We start from the raw sequence: 14742 nt of genomic DNA, 5'->3' as shown, positions 1-14742 counted from the left end.
ACTACATTAGAGAACTTTTAAAAATTGTGGTGAATACCTCTGATAGGGAGGGACCAATGCCAAGGGTCCTGAATTTCACAAGTTTAAGTTCCATTCCTATAAATTTATAGATGTGACACTCAGCAGGTGATCTAACATCTGTAATCTTCATGTTTCCATCTGTGAACTGAAAACAAAACCTTTCATAGGTAGTATCATGATTCAGTTCATCCATCAGTGATAAGTAGACAGCTCAAAGCAGAAAATTAGTTGTTAAATTATGATTATAGGAGTGCATGACCACCATCTGCACCATCATCCTCAGCAGCAGCAGCAGCAGCCACACCACCACCACCATTATTATTTCTACAACCACAACCACAACCATCACCACCACCATCATCACCAGCAGCCTCACCAATACCTGCAGCATGGAGCCGAGGGCAGCCCCAAGGCCCAGGCAAAGCCACTGAAACATGAGCAGAAACACACCCTCCAGCAGCACCAGGAAACGCCGAAGAAGAAAACAGGCTATGGTGAAATAAATGGTAATGCTGGAGAAAGAGAAATATCTTTAAAGAGCCTGGGTTCTGATGAAGCTACCAACCCTATTTCCAGGGTCCTCAATGGAAACCAGCAAGTTGTAGACACTAGCCTGAAGCAGACTGTAAAGGCCAGCACCTTTGGGAAAGCAGGAATTAAAACCAAGAATTTCATTCAGAAAAACAGTATGGACAAAAAGAATGGGAAGTCTTACGAAAATAAATCTGGAGAAAACCAGTCTGTAGATAAGACCGATACTGTAGCAATTCCAAATGGTGTCGTAACAAATATTTCAGGCTACATTACTAATGGTTATATGGGCAAAGGAGCAGATAATGATAGTAGTGGATCTGACAGTGGATATACCACTCCTAAAAAAAGGAAAGCTAGGCGCAATAGTGCCAAGGGTTGTGAAAACCTTAATTTAGTGCAGGACAAAATAATGCAACAAGAGACTAGCGTCCCAACTTTAAAACAGGGACTTGAAACTTTAAAGCCTGACTATAGTGAACAAAAGGGAAATCGAGTAGATAGTTCAAAGCCCATTTGGAAATATGAGACTGGGCCTGGAGGAACAACTTGAGGAAAACCTGCCATGGGTGATATGCTTCGTAAAAGTTCAGATATTAAACCTGGTGTGAGCAGCAAAAAGTTTGATGATCGGCCCAAAGGAAAGCATGCCTCAGCTGTTGCCTCCAAAGAGGACTCATGGACCCTATTTAAACCACCCCCAGTTTTTCCAGTGGACAATAGCAGTGCTAAAATAGTTCCTAAAATAAGTTATGCAAGCAAAGTTAAGGAAAACCTCAACAAAACTATACAGAATTCCATCTTCATCTTCATCTTCTTCGTCATCTACTGGTGAAACTCAGACCCAGTCTTCAAGTCAGTTATCCCAGGTCCCTATGTCAGCACTGAAATCTGTTACTTCAGCCAACTTTTCCAATGGGCCTGTTTTAGCAGGGACTGATGGAAGTGTGTATCCTTCAGGGGACCAGACACTGCTAACTACTGCTGCTAATACTCTAACACCCGTCTCTTCTGGAACAGATTCAGTACTCCAAGACATGAGTTTAACTTCAGCAGCTGTTGAACAAATTAAGTCTAGCCTTTTTATCTATCCTTCAAATATGCAAACTGTGCTGTTGAGCACAGCACAAGTGGATCTGCCCTCTCAGATCAGCAAAACCTGGGGGATATCTTCCAGAATCAGTGGGGTTTATCATTTATAAATGAGCCCAATGCTGGCCCTGAGACTGTTATTGGGAAGTCATCAGATCATAAAGTGATGGAGGTGACATTTCAAGGAGAATATCCTGCCACTTTGGTTTCACAGGGTGCTGAAATAATCCTCAGGAACGGAGCATCCTGTGTTTCCCAAGGCTTATGAGCTGGAAAAACGGACTAGTTCTCAAGTTCTGGGTAGCATTCTAAAACCTGGGACTGTTAGTGAGAGTGGAGCCTTATCCTTGGAACCCAGTCATATAGGTGACCTGCAGAAAGCAGACACCAGTAGTCAAGGTGCTTTAGTGTTTCTCTCAAAGGACTATGAGATAGAAAATCTAAATCCTCTGGCCTCTCCTATGAACACTTTGTTAGGCTCCGCCAAAGAACAGAGATACCAGAGAGGCCTAGAAAGGAATGATAGCTGGGGTTCTTTTGACCTGAGGGCTGCTATTGTATATCACACTAAAGAAATGGAATCTATTTGGAATTTGCAGAAGCAAGATCCCAAAAGGATAATCACTTACAATGAAGCCATGGATAGTCCAGATCAATGAAGGACCAGACTGCCTGTTTGTAACCTTTCTGCAGCATTAGAGCCACTCTTCATGGGGGACACAAGGCTTTTATACTCCTAGATCTTCAACGCAGCAGAGGAACCATAAGTAGAATCATAGGATAATATATACAAATATATATATATATATATATATATATATATATATAGTTATTTTTAAAAAGGCAACTGAAAGTAATTAGACTTCTTAAGGAATCAAATTTATTTCAAGAGACTACACATGGTTATTTAATCTCCGGTACTGAATAGTTTGTTGTTGTTTTGTTTTGTTTTGTTTCCTCTCTTTTTTTTTTCTTTTCATTTGTAAGTTTTTGTTTAAGTGTGAATGCAAGTGATTAATGAATACAGACTTACAAGCATGGTTCTAAAGTTCCTGCTGTCATCAACTTGGGCAACAAATGACCCACTGGAAAGGCAAATCCACTTAAAAGATCTCTGTATCTTGTTCTGTGACTAAAGTGATACACTAATCATGGGGAACCCAGAATGAGTCAACATTTTCCCCTACTCCTCCCTTGATCTTTTGGTTTTACTTTAAGCCCTGTGAGAATGCTGGATAAATGCCTTGAAGTTTGCAGGGGTGTATTTTTTTTTTTTTTTTTAGCAAATATGATTTGCATGTCTTGCCAGGAGTTTAAGCAGCCTCTGTGGGGTATTGGGGAAATCTTTTTGTTCTTTCCTTTTGTTTTTTTGTGGGGTGGGGATAGGGGAGGACATTGAAGTTCTACAATTCTGGAGTAGTTGGTGGGTACATAGTTAACTTGTTTTGGTTATATGTTGAACTTTTAACAACTGAAGAATCCATGAGTGTCATTTAAAGAAAAGTTGCAGAACAAGCAATTGGCTTAGATATGGGGGGAATCCTTTGCCCATATTTTAATGTAATTGTATAACTGGGAGCAAAAATATATTCTGCTTTTCAACTGTTAAAAAAAAAAAGGAGTGCATGAAAGCAGAGCTTTTCTTGACCACATGTTTGTCTTCAATGGAACCAAGTCAGTTTAATCCAAATATTTAAGGAGCATGAGTGGTAATCTGCCATGAGTGAAATTCTGTGATGGATGCAGCATATAGAGAGACTTGAAGAGCTGCTTCCTGCTTTTGAAGGGCTTATGTTTGTGAGAGAAAATCAAGTTAAAGTCAAGAGACACAGCCAACTCTCATATCCCATGGTGGCTGGTTAAATGCAAAGTAACCTAATGTTCATGATGACTCTATCAGAACCGGGCTTTTATATGAGCTGTGTTGGGGGGAAGAGACAATGAAAAGGATAATCATGAGAAATAAGGGAATAAAGAGGAAAGAGAGTCATAACAAAAATTAAGAGGGAAAGAGGAGAAAGTAAAAATGAAAAGTGAAAGAAAGGAGGGAGAGAGGGATGAAGGAAGGAAGGAAAGAAACAAACTGTGGATATCAGAAGAGGCAGGTGATTGTAAGCTGTGGTTCAGGCACCAATAGTGGCAGGTTGTAGAATTCAGTGGAGAGAATGGACTCTCCACACCTGGGTGGTGGAACAAAACTTCTCAAGATAAGCTCCTAAGGATGAGACAGGCACAGGCTCAAAAACTGTATTATAGAAATATCACATTGTAGTTCATAAATATGTTTATTTATAGGTTTATTGTGTGTCAGCTGACAACATTTAAAATTTAATTTCGTAAATATTATGCTGAAAAACTAAAAGCCAAAAAGAGAATTGAGGGAATTGGCAATACTGCTGACTTCATCCAGTGAACTCATCCAGTGCTAGGGCCCAGGTGTGTGCTTGGCTCAGCCTCCACGGAATAGGGGGCTCTGGACATGCCTGATACTAAGGGAGCTCTTCCCAGTTTGATGGGTGGAGTTCCAAAGCTTCAGATTTCTGATCAGGCTAAGCGATGTCACTGGTCTGGGAAAAAGGCAAATGATTCACTCAGATACAGACAGTGCACATGTAAACTGCGTTGCATGGTACAGGATGCCAGAAAACAAAACTCAAATACTCATCTGAAGAATTGATGCTTATTTGTTTTGAAAATTCCCTGAAACCTGATAGGATCAATGTGAAATTTATATCTTCCTGGAAGGCATGGTCTGATCAGCTTGTGTTTCCATGGATGCATGGGAGAGGGAAGGTGTTTGGAGGGAGGGATCCAGTTCCTGAGTATAGGAAGTTCCATTTCCATTGAGTACAGAAAGCCTGTGTGTGTTAGGCATGTCCTGACAAGTACACCAATCATTGTCATTCTGTTGTCACCTCAGAGAACATTGCCTGGTTGAGATGAGACCCAGGTTAGACTACAATTAAGGTCAGATGATGGTAAAATCACAAATGTAGTTCATGCTGGAGCTGAAAAGCTAGGTGCTCAAGGGTACAAGCCAGGTAAGAAAATTAATGAATGCATAATTTGATTGTGAACTGAGTGTCCCAGATAGTGCTTCAAGTTTTTTCTAATTTTGTTACCAGTAGATTACCTTAATCAAGAAGGGGACTCACTCTATGTGATTTTCAGGCCCAAGGGCAAACAAACTGAGTGACTGCAACATTTTCATAAGAGTCCTCCTCCCCAAATTCCTATTCTGTTTTTGTAATTATGTGCTTTTTATTGTTACCCATACCCGATTATATTCTCTTCTACTTGTTGGAATTCTTCCATTAAGAAACTCTTTTATTTTAAAATGTGTATTATATAGTATTTTATCCATCTTATAAAATTTTAATTTTTGTGTGGGTATATTCTATTTAACTAAAAAGATTCACATATATTCTTTATTACTTTTTATTCATTTGTATGTTTCTAAGATCATTTATACACATTTCATCTGCCTCTTCCAGATCCAGCATATTACTTTCTGATGGGACTGTGACAGTTTGCCTCACTGCACTGTACATCCACCCATGGACAGTCAGATTACCACTTGGTGGCCATCATCAAATACAATAGTCAATTACAGAACTCAGAGAGAATTTGTCTAGGACAGATACCTAAGAACACAACTATAACATGGAAAAACACATAACCCAAGGGTTACCGAGCATTTCCAGATAGTTCTTTGGGATAGCTGCTACATTTTATATTCCAACAAGAGTGCATGGTTATTCTATGCACAGCTTCCCCCACATACTTGGAATGACACCATATTCTAATACATTTCTGTGGGCAGCTTGGTTCTGAAGAGGGCAATTCTGGCAGTAATTTCCATTCAGGGTATTCTGATTTCTCACACTTTCTCTCCTAGACAGAGATTTTACAGAGTGGTTCTGGGATGTATTCCCAAAGCTCAGAAAAATCTGTGTCTTCAATATTCTGTCAAGATAGATCTATATTAGTAATAAATATCATTAAGCTTTAACTCTTGGTGTGTTCTCAACATCCAAACACATATTCACACCCATGACCACAAAAGGAAATGAGACCAACACCACATTCAATTAATATATTACACCCTTTTTTTCTATTTTATAATCTTTGGAAAGTGAATATAAATTGTTTCATAAAACATGGTTGCTTTACTTTCAGGATATTTTCAAAATATTTGTTTTATACAGGTCATTATTTCTACTTGAAGACAAAGTAAAAAAAAAATTCCTCTCATATTTCACCTTGGAAGTTTGTGGTTTTTCCTTTTTTTAAGTGCCCTTCTATCCAAAATGCTCACATAAATATCCTTTGTTCTCTTCTGTATGTGTTTACTTCATTAACATGGATGCAGGGAGACAAGCCAGGATTTTTGCCAATCTTTTCTGGAAACAAGAGTAGAGTTGGGCTCCTGAGTCTACTCTGTGGGTAGGGCCTAAGAGTGGTGTTGCTTGATGGGTGGGGAAGGAACAGGAGTGTGGACCCTGAAGCTGAAGACCAAAGAGCTGCTACACAGCTAAATCCAGAAAGGAAGTTTTCCAAGTGAAAGGTCTCAATCTGAACCAGACCCTACTTCCACCCTAATCCCACTTCCACTGCTTCTCAGAATTTGAGGCTGACTTTATATTGCACTTGCATTTTAAACACCAGGCACATGAGCTAAGTTCTGGACTAGTTTCCGGAACCACCAGAGGGAGAAGAGACCTTCTGTAGGTAGTTTGCAAAGGTCAGAATCAGCTATCTGTCCCGACCATGTGTCATTCTTCAGTCTAAAGTGGTAGAAGCTGCAGAACTGGTAGATGCCAGAAACGCCACTCAGGAGGTGCAGGTACCAAGTTCCAGTGTTTTCCCTGGCCAGGTTCACAGGGCTGCCATCTGCTACATGTCTCCGAGGCTCAGCGTTGGTTAGTAAGTGCGACCCTTGATCCTGCTGATCACCACCCCTGGCAGGTACATAATCCAGGACACTGGACAGACAGAGTTGCCCAGTTCACGGACTCCTTGTGTGCCTTCTCCCCAGTCCTCTGCAGAAGTCCTACCCTGCGTGGCCGCTCAGAGGGCCACCTGCCCTCCAAGAGTTCCTTTCGCTCCCAGCCTACACTCACTTACCTCTCCCCTCAAATGGCTGCTTGCTGGGGCTCCCGCCGGTCCAGAAAGGAGTTTTCCCGGTTCGATCTTCTGGGGGATCCTCACTGGCGCTCTCCAACCTACTCATCCATAGCGATATCCCTTTCGCGTCCACAAAGAAACTCAATCACATGCATCTGTAAAACCAAACAAACATCAGACATTTCGGAACATTCTCTTGGGATTGTGGCCAAAAAAAATCTCAAATCAATATTTAAGGCAATGATTTGAAGTTGATTTTCTGGATTCTTTTCATGAGATGAATTAAACTATCTCTGGGTCCTTCTGGAAAGCTAACCTCGGAGACGCGGAAGGCGAAGGCGCAGACCACTTCTCCCGCCCTCTGCCTACTCCCGCTCACAAGTGCCTGCACGCGCCACCCATGACGCAAGGGGACAGTGGCCCTAGAAGGAAGGATTTGATGGCGCCCGCGCTCTACTGGCAAGGTCGCATCAGTCTCTACGTGGCCCTAGCGGCATTTTTACCTTCATCAGTCCTTTCCTCCTTAAGAGAAAGATCATATCTTATGGCTGCGTTGGTTCAAAAACACTGTTAAAATTTTCTACTATAGGAAACATTTTCTTTGAACTTGGAGGGTTTTTTTCCCCCTTCATTTTTACCCCTACCCCCTTTGTGGCTTTTGAAAGAAATTATGTTTATGTGCGTGTGGCTTCAACAGTAATGTGAGGCCTTAACTAGACTCTGTCGGTGGATGAGTCGCCTATTCATTCCAGGCTGAAGCAAGGTGAATTCTAAAGCCTCTGAAATGGGCTCTCCTCCCCGCAGTTTCGGAACAGTTCTGCCATGAAGCCAATGAGGCAAGGATTTCATACTGCCCCGCAGCTAAGTTTGTACTCTCTTTTTTTTTGCTTTAAACTCGGAGCTTTTGGCTCTTGATTTAAGCCCTTACTCTGAGTCCCTAGGACTCTCCAGTGCAGGCCTTCATCTTGAGCCTCTTTCAGCATAAGAAGGAACACATGTGGCAGGAGTTCACATTTGATGGACTCTTTTATTGGTCAGGCCACAGAAGTATTACTGGGACATCCTATCTCCAGCTGAGGGTCTGGGGGTTGGGAGGCCGGGAATGGTGAGGATCCCAGAGGCCAAAGGTAGGTGACTGGGGCAGGCGGGCTTGTGGCCTGGTCCTCAATGTGCCTGCATATCTGTCTTGGTGGGGCTGGAGGGTGAACTATTGCTTCTGGGAATTAGTGCTTCTCACATTCTGAGAAGCTATTAAGGAGCTGTATATTTTCAAAATATTCATGCATATAAAACAAGTGGAACTATGAGATACATACCATTGTTTCACCACCTTTCTAACAATAAGTTGTAACCATATCGTGAGATTTTGTTCACCAATTTCATATGTTCTGATTTGTATTCATAATATTTTATTTCTAATGCCTTATTGCCAGCTATTTTCCTATTTAAATGCTTGGATTGTGATCATTTGAGCTTGTAGGTGTGTGTGTGTGTGTGTGTGTGTGAGAGAGAGAGAGAGAGAGAGAGAGAGAGAGAGAGAGAGAATGCACCAGACAGACAGAAAGATGTACACTGACCAAAAAGTTAACATTTGGGTTTGAAGTATAGATGTATTCTAAATTTGGGTTGCTTCCTTACATTTCCCTTTAAAATACTGAAGCCGGATTTAAAGATAGGCAGTTAGTGTAGTTAGGTAAATCAGGTCTAATATTGAGTAGGAAAAAGAAAATGGAGTCCATTATCAAGAATGGAGTCCAGGAAATCAGAGCAGCACTTGGGGAAATTGAAATGTTAATGTCCCCAAGGCCCAGAACCCATCCTAAGGAACTGTTAATGAAACAGCTCCCAGCAAGCAGGGAGGTGCTAATCAAACCACCCCAGGCCCTTCCTGCCCAGATTACTCCTGCAGTCCACCTGTCTCCCACCTTCCCACCTGCATTCTATCACTGTAAGATAAAGGGAAACAAAGGACAGGAATGTGGGAAGACTAAAAGAAGACCTTAGCTATTAAAACAGGAAAGACCTCGCCTTTCCATGGATTCCACCTTTTAGGTTCCCTTCTTCCTCTGGGGAGAAGTCTTTTCTGCTGTCCTTTAATAAAGACTTCCACTTTCTACTGTACACTTGCCTCTGTATGCTCTTCAGGTGTTATACTTCAGCATTCAGGGAAGCAAGGACTCATCACTGATAAACAGAGGTAACAATACTACACCCACTGCTGTCCTCCTTATGTTGTCAAAGTGTAGATTGCCCTACTAAGTGAGGATAAATCATTAAAACAAACTAGAATATATTCTAAAACTTATTTTGGTTTGATATTTTTAAATGGATTTCATGCATATGATTCTCTTTCAAACTGTAAAATTCTGTCCAAGGAAAGGCCTACTTAGTTATAGAGAAAAATAAAACAAGTACAGTTTTTCCTCAATTTCTTAAATGTAGCCTCTGTTACGTGAGTTGTTCCTTGGTAAGCTTCCTTCCCTTCCCTTTGCCACACATTCTAAATTCTAAAGAAAGATTGCATCTTGAGAAACTGATGTGATTCCATTTTTGAAAACAGCTTCTACCTCAAAGCCTGTCCAAGGAAGGGGGCATGACCCTTGTCCTTGGAAAAACCCACAGAGCACTCCTAGGCACATACTCACCCTACTGAGTTGTTTGTCTGCAAATAACAGGAGAGATTTGCAGAGCCAGGTGTCCCTGACTCAGTTAGGCTAGGAGAGGACCCATAGCAGCCCCCCTAGCAACCACCAATCAGCATGAGACAGGGAAAATACCTGTTATGCCAGATGACACCCCAGTAATTTATGGTGGTTGATAACATGTTGGGAAACCATGTAGTTTAGCACGTACACCCCTCGTGGCTTAAACCAATCAGTTCAAAGGAATCCCCCTCTTGTAGTAACCAATCACCTCTACCCAACTTGTTCCTGCCAGTGAATGTGCTAATCAGTGTTAAGAGTTGTTGTTTGACTTTCCCACAGTGTGAAATGATTTGCTGTGTGATGTTGTGACACATAGAATATCCCTCAAAACCTATAAAATCTCATTGAACAAAGGACCAAAACTCACTCCCTGGGACTGCTGCATCGGAAATGGTTGTGAGTCCAGGCTCAAGCTTGCATTAAAGACTGTTGTGTGATTGCATCGGATTCGGTTCCTGGAGGTCTATTGGGGTCCCATGAATATGGCATTACACACCTAACTTACCACTATGTTCACTGCTAAGTAGGCATTTCTTTGATTGACAGAACTTGGATCATTTGGTGACCTTCAGATTACATCAGAATGTGGAATGCACCTCCTAAGTCTTCACTTCTGTGCATCAGTTAATACAAATCATGTAAATTGCTGTGAGATCTAACTTGCAGAAAAGTAATCATTCTGGCTCAAGAAATGCAGAAACTATTCCTAGGAGGTTCAGATTGGTTGGAACATTCTGAGGAGGAAAAACTATGAAGCAGATAGATTCCCTGGATGAAGATCATCCCCATCAAACCTTTTTCCTGCCCATTGCTTGCTACACGTCATTTCCCTCCCTTAACAACCCCATTCATGTGCATGAATTCCCTGAGGTGGCCTTTCTGGGAATGATATCTGCACCCCAACTTCTCAGGGTGCCAACTCTTGAGTAGACCTGATTGTTTCCGAACTCTTGATTCCCAAGTATTTACTTACCAGGGGTGAGTACATGGACTTGGATCCAGTAACACATTCAGCTTTTAGCACTGGGGACCTGTATATGCATCCTTCTCATGCCATACACTCACTTTTGAAGTACCCATCCAGTCCCTCTTCCTGAAATACCAAACCGGGGAGTAAATCTATTCCTCACATGAATCTATTTCCCCAACTCAAGCTCTGATACTACAAAAGTAGATTTCTTTTTCTGTACTGAACACTTGCACTGGATGTACTCAGTTAACTCAACACTAAGCCTACCCTCCTTGTGATCCCTGTCTTGAGTAATGATACCTAGAAATGTTAACAGTAACTCAGAGATCTAGGATGAATGTTCCCTCCCTCCCTCTCTCATTCTTTTTTATTGGCATCCTTTTTCCTATTCTCCTTTTGAACTTCCCTACCTCCTTCACCATAATCCTAACTCTAACTCTATCCAGAGACTGAACCCTTCATGCCATATTACTTATCACTGGTTAAAAAAAAAAAACTGAGATATTCTAAAATTCAAGACAAGGGCTAAAACATAAAGGTGGGGGGAGAGAGAGATTTTCAATGAGTTTACTACTTAGGGTCAGACTAATAGATATGCCCCCACATTCCTGAATATATGTTGAAATTTTCACTTATAACCCCATCTGGTAGCCTACCAGAGCTACCACATCTAGCTTATGTGTGAACTGTCTGGATTATGAACATTGACCAATCCAGAAGCAACAAGTGAACTTTCCCCACTAGTCCCCAAATTTCCCCATTTTGTATTGTAATGCCTCTCTTATCTATAGCCAATATAAACTAAATGTAAAATGATTTATGCTTTCCTTCCTCACATTTTCATGATAAATACTTTTAGCTCTTAGGCCTGGTATACAAATTTCCAGCCACACTCTAGCCTTGCTGCTGGTAGTTGTGGAACTTATCTTGGGACCTGCCCCTTTTCTGGCTAGCATCCGGGCATGGCCCAATATGGACAGTGATTTCAGAGAATCCTCAGTTTAAAGGGGTTTTGTTTAATATCACCCTCTATGTACGCATTCCAGGGGGAATGGTGTCTGCATTCACTGTCCTCAATACATATTTCTCAGGTAAGTTCACTAAGACTCACTCCGCAGTTTGGTAAAAGAAGAAATTCTCACTAGGTTCTTAGTGGTTCATATTAATGCCATAACATTCACAAACTCAGGATGCCTTGTGTAATCTGAACACAAGGCCCAGGTTCAGGCTGTCCCCACGCACTGCTGCTTTCCTTTCACAAGAGAGACACACAATTTTAACCCAGAGCTGGGTGAGCTCTTGGAATCAGTAACTGAATACAGACCTAGATTATTAGAAGCAACTGTACCCAAAATAAAAGTAGCACCAGGAAGCGGACAGTATGAGGAAGGATCAGGAAAAAATCTTCCCTAAGTGTATTGGGAGTGCTATTCAGGGAGCTCCTCTTCACCCTGCAGGGATTATAGAGAATCAGGGTACTTAAAATTCACCCATCTCTTCTAGAGAGCATCTGAAAGCAAACTCCTTTGAGCTGCAACAAGGATGTAAAATGGACACTAAATGGCCAGGTGGAAGGATGAATTTTCAATCCAGGAGACCAATGGAAAATGCTCTCTTTTTGGCTGGTGAATAAGGTGGCACAGTGGAGTTCTCTGTTGAGACAAGAGGCAACAGGAAGGATTGTGCACTTTCTATCTTAGTGTTACTGACCATGGGGAATGTTTTCTTTTACTTGCTGTTCATTGGTTGCCATTTTCTTTGTTTTCACCTGAACTACCAGGCCCAGGGGTGATCACTGTTACCTCAGTATTGAGCCTCAAATTGACATTTGAAAGAAGGAGGTGGAGATCCTTGCTATGGTTTGAATGTATCCCGGAAAGCTTTTTCATAGGAATCTAAATCCCCCATTCAACAGTATCAGAAGGTGGGGCCTTAAAAACACAATTAGGCCAGCAGGGCTCTGCCTCCATGAGTGGCTTCAGTGCCTTTTACAAAAGGGCTTTCAGTCCTGGGCCCTCGCACACATGTTCCTATGCCTCTCCATCATAGGACAAGGAAGCATAAAGGCCCTTGTCAGTTGCCTGCACCATGTTCTTTGACCTCCCTGACTTCAGAACCCATAGAAAATTTGTTTATTTTCTTAATAAATTGCCTGGTTTCTGAGATTCTGTTATAGTGACAGGAACCAAATTAAAACAATTGTTACAATTCAGAGTTTTCCTAATGAAGGGGATTATGAAAGAAGGTCAGGATATGCCACCCTCAATATATGCCACTTTGGCATAAGGATTATTTTGAACTAAAGGCATTTGAGTTTCTGAAACCTCTCTTTATACCTAAAAGTAGGGCTTTCCCAAATAACTTGATCATCATTAGTACTCACCCCAGGAACAATTACATCTCCCTCTGATAAGGGAATTTGCTACCACATTCAAACAGACATTCTCTACAAAGTATCTTAATTCCCCTATTAAGGTGATTGTAAGTTCTCCAATTTCACCACTCCTTTGGAGTAATTAGTTCTTTCCGTGACTCCTCCATACACACAAAACTTAAAACTCACAAATCTGTTATGCCTTTGGTCCTGTTCAGCTGTTTCCAAGTTATTTAACAGTCCCAACCACAACCATTGAATCTACCAAGGCAGAGGAAAAGATTTTCTTTGTTTTCCTGGAAAGCACGGACTATTTCTCTAAGACATTACTTCATAGATTCTGAGCTATGTCCACACTTCCCACAAGTTTCACCTTTGCACATTGCTGTGGTTCCAAACTTCCTTTCTGCATTTTTGCTTCAAATGTTAGAGAATGTCTGTTGTGTGTCACCTTCTTTCAGTCAATAGTATCCTAACAAGTCTTGTTATTGTGCTGCATATCTTGGTTGGGTGAAGCTTTCCTTAATAACATTTTACAGACATATCTCTCTCTGTTTACACTTTGTTTCTTCTTTCCAATTACAAATGAGGACAGACACTGTGAAAGGCTCCACATCACATGTTTTTCTATGTCCCTCAATTGGCCCTGGGGGATTGAAACCATGGCCTGGCACCTATACACCTGACATTGCCAGCCTGCCCAGAATGTAGCCAATTTCAGACTGCAAAAGACTTAGGGTCTCCTTGTGGGGACCATGACCAGTCTCTGGCCATTCTCACAGGCGCACACCACACTGGAATTAGACTGAATTTGAAGGCTCTGATGCACACTCTTTCAGGAGAGTAACTCCTTCCAAACTCCTCTTTAGATTCCTAAACTGGAGTTGGTCACCCTTACCACCTAGAGGTGCTAATTTCAACATTTCTGCTAAGATGCAAGGCTAGGGTGGAGGGGAAGGGTTGGGGGTTTAGCTCAGTGGTATTGCACTTGCCCAGCATGCCTCAAGTACCTGGGTTTAATCTGTAGTACTGCAAAGTGTGAATGAATGAATGAAGTAGGGAAGGGGTGGGTGAGTGGGAGATAGGACTGATGGGCCCCCAGTTTTGCTTTAAACAGCTCTCTGCCCTGGCCTCTTGGTTCTGATAAGGTGGATGTAACTTTTCCTTTGGGGACAAGACACTTCTTCCTTCATTCTCCAGACCCACAGCAAAGGAGGCAATTGGAGATGCTTCATGTACCAGAGAGGGTTTTGGCTAGGGGAGGAAATGGTAGGATAGTCGGGGGAAGACTGTAAGTAGCCAGCTTGAAAGTAGGTGAGATAAGCGTCCAAAAGGGGTCTCCTTACCTCTCTGGGTCACCTGTCCCCTCCTGCAAATAGCCGAAGTTTATCTGGGGAAAGGATGGAATTGATTTAATGGGACCAGCCAGAGGAGTGTGGGAGATCTTAAGGGCTGCTGGAGATGCACATGGTGGAGTCTGCAGTCTGGCGTGAGGCATCCCTTCCAGTAGTGCAGATCTTTGGGGGAAGCATAAAAAGTCGTGGGACAGAGCAATTTCCTTCTGTGCAGTGGCACCTCCATACTTTGTAGAAAAAAATAATTCAGAGTCTTACTTAAAAAGTGAGTGGAAAGGGAGGATTCAAGTGCTTGAAACTTTGCCACCATTGCAACATCTCAAGACAGAGAAGACTTCAATGACTCATTTAAAACATTAATTTGAGAGAACATCAACTAAATAATTAGGGAGCTCTAGTTTGAAGGTTTGGGCGTAGAGTTTCCTGTCGCAAAGGGATGCATTTCTCTGACTCGCCTTAAAAGCGCTGAGGTGTCTAGAAAAGGAGAGGGGCCCCAGACCAAGGCGGAGGGGTGGCATGCAAGCAGGGCCCAGCACTGCTTCTTGCTAGCGGAGCTGTTGGTGTCCC

At 42.0% G+C, this 14742-nt stretch overlaps 1 pseudogene across 1 annotated transcript; it reads left to right on the top strand.

The window, feature by feature from the left end:
* The first annotated feature begins 259 nt into the window (after window positions 1-259).
* LOC308641757 (FMR1-interacting protein NUFIP2-like) lies at window positions 260-2755 on the top strand (annotated as a pseudogene). Its single transcript has one exon. The product of its transcript is annotated as an FMR1-interacting protein NUFIP2-like (transcript).
* The last annotated feature ends 11987 nt before the right edge of the window (window positions 2756-14742 follow it).

This window comes from Spermophilus citellus, assembly GCF_964194105.1.
Source record: "Spermophilus citellus genome assembly, chromosome: 2".
Taxonomy (NCBI): Eukaryota; Metazoa; Chordata; class Mammalia; order Rodentia; family Sciuridae; genus Spermophilus; species Spermophilus citellus.
This window is presented reverse-complemented; position numbering and strand designations above follow the sequence as displayed.